Source organism: Falco biarmicus, chromosome 1, assembly GCF_023638135.1.
Source record: "Falco biarmicus isolate bFalBia1 chromosome 1, bFalBia1.pri, whole genome shotgun sequence".
NCBI classification, from domain to species: domain Eukaryota; kingdom Metazoa; phylum Chordata; class Aves; order Falconiformes; family Falconidae; genus Falco; species Falco biarmicus.
Window position 1 is genome coordinate 126,292,497 of NC_079288.1, and position 7,131 is coordinate 126,299,627.

General features: G+C 42.3%; 1 protein-coding gene across 1 annotated transcript in view; it reads right to left on the reverse strand.

The window, feature by feature from the left end:
• WDR17 (WD repeat domain 17) overlaps positions 1 to 4,977 on the reverse strand; it is a 65,241-nt gene extending 60,264 nt beyond the window's left edge. The window contains exon 1 of the mRNA XM_056326442.1: positions 4,855 to 4,977. The gene's annotated coding sequence lies outside the window, so the exon portion shown is untranslated. The remainder of the gene's footprint in view (positions 1 to 4,854) is intronic.
• Positions 4,978 to 7,131: the final 2,154 nt, after the last annotated feature.

Below are 7,131 nucleotides of genomic sequence, written 5' to 3' on the forward strand. Positions count from 1 at the left end.
CTGAAAAGTGCCCCAGTGTTATGATTTAACCCAGCAGGTAGCTAAACACCACACAGCTGCTAACTGATAGTTCAGTCTGCCAACAAACAGTTAATATTGCAAGAAAGATGTTACATACGTTATTTGTGTCATGCTCACAGGATTTATCTATGTCTAGCCAAGTCATTCCATTCTAACATGTTCTTCAAAAACATGTTATATTATAATAAATTTAGATTATGATAGCGCAAATCCCTGTCTGGGATGATAATGAACACAATTGAAAGGAAATATTTAAATAATAATCACTTTTTAAACTACATTCTGCTGATTTGGACATTAACATAATAATACTTGTTATTTAATTTACATTTAAGTACATTTCTATGACAGATATAAGAAATAACAAAACCACTTCCTCAGTATATTTAACTCAACATACCAAGAATTTCTTTAGCAGAAAAAAAATTCAGCATCTGAAGCACAAACAAGCCCACAGAGAATGTAACTTGAAAGTAGGGGGGAAAAAAAACTAAAGAAAAAAGGAGAAAATTCTCTCTAGCTGTGAAGCTCAAAGTAGTATTTAAAATCCCTCGTATCTGGTCATGTCCCTATGCTATTCATCACATGTATGTACTTGTTAACAGATTTGATGAGCTGATAGGCTGGATAGCCAGTGTGGATGACATCCAGCTGTATATCGTCTTGTACAAACCGTATCCTGTCACACATCTGCTAATAATAATTTTCCAAATTTGCAAAACTAGCTAAAGCTGGACATAGGTAAGACAGAGCTGACTTTATTAGAAAAACAGATCTACTATTGAAAGTTTGCCTCCAAGTTAATGTTATAAAACATGGAGATTTTCTGCCCTAAGGATTTTTACAGAGCAGTCAATTTAACAGTTTTGCTTAGACACTTCAGGGGCCCCTTGTGCTCCAATAACCACAGAAGCATAAAGAACCATGAAAAAACAAACACCACAATCACCTCCAAAAAAAAGAAACTTCTTTAACTGCAACAAGATCGCACTCCAATCTCTGGAAACCTGAATGGAATAGAACTAAATGTCTGTTCATAGCCAGCAGGTTAAGCCAGCAGGTTAAATATAAAAAACATGCTGCAGATTAGTAACAAATTATTACAGAGGTCTTCTCAACACTAACCTCACACTCCAAAGTGGAAGTGTTCTTAATTTTTATTTCCTGGTATCTTAACTTAGGTATGGAATTGATCTCTGGGATCTGACATACTCACTTTCATTCCATCATTACAGTCTCCCACTGCAGGTATTTTCAAACAATAGGTAACAACTAGAAGGGGAAGTTAAAAGAATTAAAATACTAGCATTAATTAGTGCTCTTCGGCCTTGATTTACCTACACTGTGTTCGTGTGAGTCGAGTCTAGCATAAACAACCGCAAATGATTCTTTAACAAGATTGAAAGAAAGAATACAGAAGGTCAAAACCAAAGAGATTAGGGTTTAGACTATCAATAAACTAGGCAATTTATGTCTCATTAAAAGGCTACTGAATAAAAGGCAAAACCAGGTTGTCTAATGGCACAAGTAAATACCAACAATTACATCCAAGACAGAAACAAAACAGACCTTAAAACATACAAGTCGAAGGGATGGGGTAAACTCTATCCCCCCAAAAACCCCTGCAAGTACGTACAGATGATTGGTTTCAAGAGACCATGAAATCAAGTACAAACTATACAACTACAGTACAACAGACAGAAGAGACAGTCAAAGAGAGAGGGAAAAAAACCATACAAAAATTGGATGTGATAAACCATTGGAGAAGTATAAGGCATTAATGGGATGTGGCCATGAAAAGATGTACAGTGAACTGTTAGGAAAGTTACTTTCAACACAGAAGGAAGCCTCACACCATTAAACTAGGTAATGATACACTACATTTGGTTAGCATATTCAGGAGAGATGGATTTAAACATTTTAAATACAGCATTTGAAAAAAATGATGGGAAAAAGTAATTACCAGAGATACGGAAGTGTTATTTAAGTCAAGATACCACACAGACTAAGCAGCTGGGTTCAAACTGGCCACAAAAGCTGGAAAGTAGATAAAAGGTTCCCGTACCTGAACTGAACTTCTAGCCAGTAGAAGCATTAAGCAAAAAAACTTCATTAAGTAGGGAAAAGGCAGTAATAACTTCACCTGCATGAGACACAATATACAGCCCAAGAAAAAAAGATTACAATAGTTTTCCATTTCAACAACTGGCCACTGACTAGAAAGATTCATCACTGATGAAGATTTTAGAAATGACTAATTATCAACTTGTCTGCTTACACACACCTTCCCATATAAAACTGAACAAAGTAGGTCAAGCGAAAAATCTAAGCAGGAGCTTTAGCAGAGGTAACAGTGCAATTAAGGTCATCGCCATAAATGAAAACACCACCAAATGACAGAAAGAACTGGAAGAGACGAGTTCCCACACTTGAGACTGTCCTGAGAGCTAGCATATGATATTGTTAACAACTATTAAAAAAAAAAAAAAAAAAAAGGCAAAACTGTACAAGCCTTTACTGCTAATCTATTAAATCCCACACACTGCAGCAATTCTCTAACCGGTGCTAGAATAGGATAAGGAATAAATACCCGCAGTGGCTTCAGCCAGGGTGTACCGATTATAGGACTTAAATGGGGAAAAGCCGCCATCTTTCTCCAGTGCCCAGAGCACAGCTCAGCTGCTACCATAAATAACTGCTAGCCTGTACCACACTATGTCACTGAACTGCCTATACCCCTGTACTGGTGAATTCGCAGTTCTCGTAGCCAGTTGCTGTAATTGAAATGTTATATTGATATTTGCTTCTCTTCTTGTACTGCATACTTTTGCTTTATATAGCAAAATATGTCACATGATATCTTCACCAGGATTTGCTGGAAGAACTCTTATTGTCCACATCAGCTGACTGCCAGATTGCAGGAAGACGAACTATCGCTTTCCCTAGGTTACCTCCTATTACCACTGATAGAAATAAAATACTGTCTAATGGTCCATTTAACTCAGTGGGCCAAACTCAGCGAGTACTTTCTTATGTCGTTCTTGCTATGAGGAAAAATTCCACATAGCAAATGGCCAAATGGCAAGTTTATCATTGTGTTATGGGTCCTTTGAATAGCCAGAGATACACAATGAGTCCAAGACCTGGTGTAATAGAACACACAGAATGACACTTCCGTTTAAAGAGAGATGGAAGAAGACAGCAGATATCTCATCGGGGGAATAATTAGTAAGTTACTAGAAAAATCAGTAAGTAAAACAATGCTTCCAAGACATTTTATATTTTTTGCATTATCTGTATTACTCCATACACACTCCGTACTACCTTTGCAGTTTCTTTAGATCACCACGCCTCCATATGGGTTACAACAATTAACCAGAGATGACTACAGTCTTAATTGAACCTTTTGAACAGCTCTGATACACAAAACATAAATAACGATAACACAAAGTTAGCTTCACCGATTTGCTCAATGCACTTGCTCTGTAACAGAAACCTCAAAATAGATCAGTAACCTATACAGTTGTGTCTTTAATCAGGAAAGAAACTGCACAACCTAAATTAATTTCCCCTGGTTACAGGCTACAGAAAAATTATGAAGTGCAAAGGTTAGCAATTTGAACTTACTTTACAACAATGGAAAATATGCCGTACTATGAATAACTTAAGCAAAATAAGATTTTGCTAAAGTTTCAAGAACACCTGATTGTTTACTCTATGTGTTTATTATCAGAATTCTCTGTCCTAAATGCTCTTATGAATAGCAGGAAACAAATTTTTTCAGTGAAGGATAAACCCAGAAAGCTCTACATGCCTAACACAGAAGGGACTGAAACTCTACTATTAGTTAGAAAGAGACGCAATGGACCTCCTAGCGCACGGTGATTTTGAAAGACTGAGTACACAGGATTCACAAAGACAGTCTTGAAACAACCAGTTTTGGGGCTTGAAAAGGAAATTTCCAAGTATTTACGTTCTATATCAAGCAGTGGTCAAGCCAATTATTAGGAACAGTATAGTCTTTATTTATTTTAAAATCCAGGGTTATGATTTGTACTACAGCATTCCGAGCAATTAAAGATCTCAGTCAGACTTTTGAGTTCATGCCTGCATTTGCAAGCCTTTCAAAACAGTTTCTCAAATTGTTGCATGACTGTATTTCTATGTAAAACAACATCTCTTAAGACATCACAAGAATTTATTTAGCAGAAGAAACTTTAAATACTTATTTATTTACAGAGCCTGCTGTCTTAAATTTGTTCTCCAAGACTTTGTTTGCTTAACCTGTAGTTTGCTTTTGTACTTGAATATTTTTTTAAAATCTGTAAGCTTGTTTTTGCTCCCCCTCCAGCACTTGTCCCAGCTGGGAAAAGCCTGTGAAGTATGAGCGAGCCCGAAGCCTTCCCTTCCCTCTGCGGAGGGCAGCGTCTTCCACCGGTCTGCTGCTCCTACAGACCGCTGCCTCCGCATTTCCTGGGTTTTAAATCCACGTTTCCACACAAGCTGGTTCGCACAGCGATGCGCACACTAGAGAAGTCCCCAAACCGGTGTCAAACCCCAGCAACACCGTCAGCCCGGCCCTGGATACTGCAGACAACGGCCCGAGGCCCCGAAGGCTGCCCGGGCCCCCCCCGGCCGCAGGCAGGCGCAGGGCGGCGCGGCCCGGCCAAGCCCCACCGAACCGCCGCCCGCGGGACAACCGGGCCCTCACCCAGCTTAACCGCCCGAGCCGGGCCGCCAAACGCCGCACCCACGCCGCCGTGCCCACACCGCCCGCCCGGCCCGGCTGCCGCGCTCGGGGCCCGCTCCGCGGCGGCAGCCGCCAGCCCTCACCTGTCCACCCGCAGCGCCGACAGCGCGCCGCCGCCGCGCAGGAGAAACACCGACCCCGTCTCCCGGGCAACCGGCCGGCCCGCCCCGCCCCCGGGGGAGGTGCCGGCGGGCGGAAGCCGGGCGGCGCGCGGGCCCTGCCCCGGAGCCGGCGGGCGCGCGCGGAGTGCCGCAGCCCCCTGGCGGAGGGCCGCGCGGCGGCCGTTAACGGCAGCGCCGCCGTGGCCTGGGAGGCGCTGAGGGGGCGAGCCCCGGCCCCGGCTCCGCTCCTTCGCGCGGGTGTCCCCGGGGCGGTAGCTGGGAGAGGGCAGGCTGTCCGCAGTGCCGCCGAGGCGATCGGAAGCCAGCCTCGGGGGGAGGGGCGCTCCGAGGGTCTCCGGGCAGCGCTGACCCCGTGGCGACACCGTCGTCAAGCTCAGCATTGTAAGATGACACGAATCTCGAGCCATTTGGCTATAGCTGTGCCTCGTTCGCAGAGACCGTTGCTCCGTGCTGAGGGACGGCAAAGAGCTGCCGACGACCCCGTTACAGACCGAGTAATCCCACCGAACAGGAGTAACAAACGCATTCCGCGGGATCCGACCCCACCAGCCTGCGGCCATCAGGTACAGAGGTGGACTTTTAATCCACAGACATTTACTGGCCAACATCTGCTTGTTCTTCTTTTCTGCTACTGCCCTCCTTTAGTTGCTGCACAGAACTTGTCTACCAAATACCTTTTTCCTTTAATATTGTTCAGGCAGAAAAATTTGCCGATTAACTCACTACATCACCATTACCGTGTCAGTGTAATAGTGGGGAGGTAGCCCATGAATTGCAGAACTACAAAAATAGGTCTTGATTTCTTTCATTAGAGCTAACTTAGTCATGATTTCTTTCATTAAGGCCAACTCCTCTGTAGCTGCTACCTATGCATGTTCAAATAAGAAAAAATGTCTTCCTACTCTGTTCTCTGGACAAATAGAATCTATTGCTTGAGGAGACCAGTCCTGCTGTGAAATTCCTGACCTTGCCAACAGATTCTTCTGTAGCAGAAGGAACTGAAGAGGTGGATAGGGTATCACTTTATATATGATTTACTGGGCGGAGTATACAGCTCCAACACACATCACCTGCAAGTGAAAACTTTTGCTGAATTTGCTTCCTTCCTTAGAAACTTGTGCTAAGTTTTAACCTGTATGATCTTGAAGACTGTAACAATCATACTTGTTCATACCCAAAGCCCCAAGCACTATATTCCGTATCCAACAATAGTCAGTACAAGAAGCAGATGAAGAGATTAAGGAACAAAGCCATACAGCCTTGCCCTCTTTACATTACCCCTTTTGAGAATCATGAATTAGGGATTTGGTCATACAAAAGGTCCCACAAGCACTGTATTCCACCTCCAACAAGCTTCTAGTGGAAGTAGGTGCAAAGGATATAAGGAAAAGTATTCTTTCCCTCTTGATGTTACATCTTTTGGCAATTACAAACTATGAGATTCTTAATTCTATATTCAGATCATGGATATGTACCCCTGGCATTTATCTATCCCCCTGAAGTTTTGGTCTCCAAAACATCCTACCACACTGAATTCTATTTTTGAAGTCCTGCAGAAAAGCATCTGCACGTGTTACTTTTAAAATATCCATGTGGTAATCCATGTGTTCCCTTTTAATGATGGCTAGCAAATAATTTTCTATTCAATTTCTGTGTGTCATTCATGCTTTCATAGATCTTTTCAGCCATCCCTTTCACTGGCTGAAGAGATCTAGCCTATTTTGACTCTTAGATAAAACCTAATCTATGAATTGAGATGGCCATCCTTGTTTCCTTTCTCTTTATCTTTTCTAGTTCTACTTCATTATTTTGAGATAGGCAGTTCCAGTCACCCTAAAGATTATTCCTGGAAAAGAGATGGTCTGTTGGTCATAGGACAGGTTCATAGCATCATAAATAGTATGATGAAATAATTTGTTTTCAACTGTATGTTTCCACACCATCTCTAAGAAGGTGTAAGTTCTCATTTGAGTCTTTTCCCCTGATTAAGGCATTTAAAGAGCCAAACTCACACTACAAGTTTTGATTTAGAGGGTTCGCTAAAGCAGCATGTATATCCAAGCCTCTTTCTTCATGAACGTTGTAAGAATTGAGTATTTCTGAGGCCTCTCTCAAATATGGTTGGAATTAGCCTGTGGATTCTGAAGTTATTGGGTCACAAAAGAGAACAAATAGGTGAATACAGACATGCATAGATACTGTGACACTAGACTAGCAATGTCGTGTGCAATCTTGTTA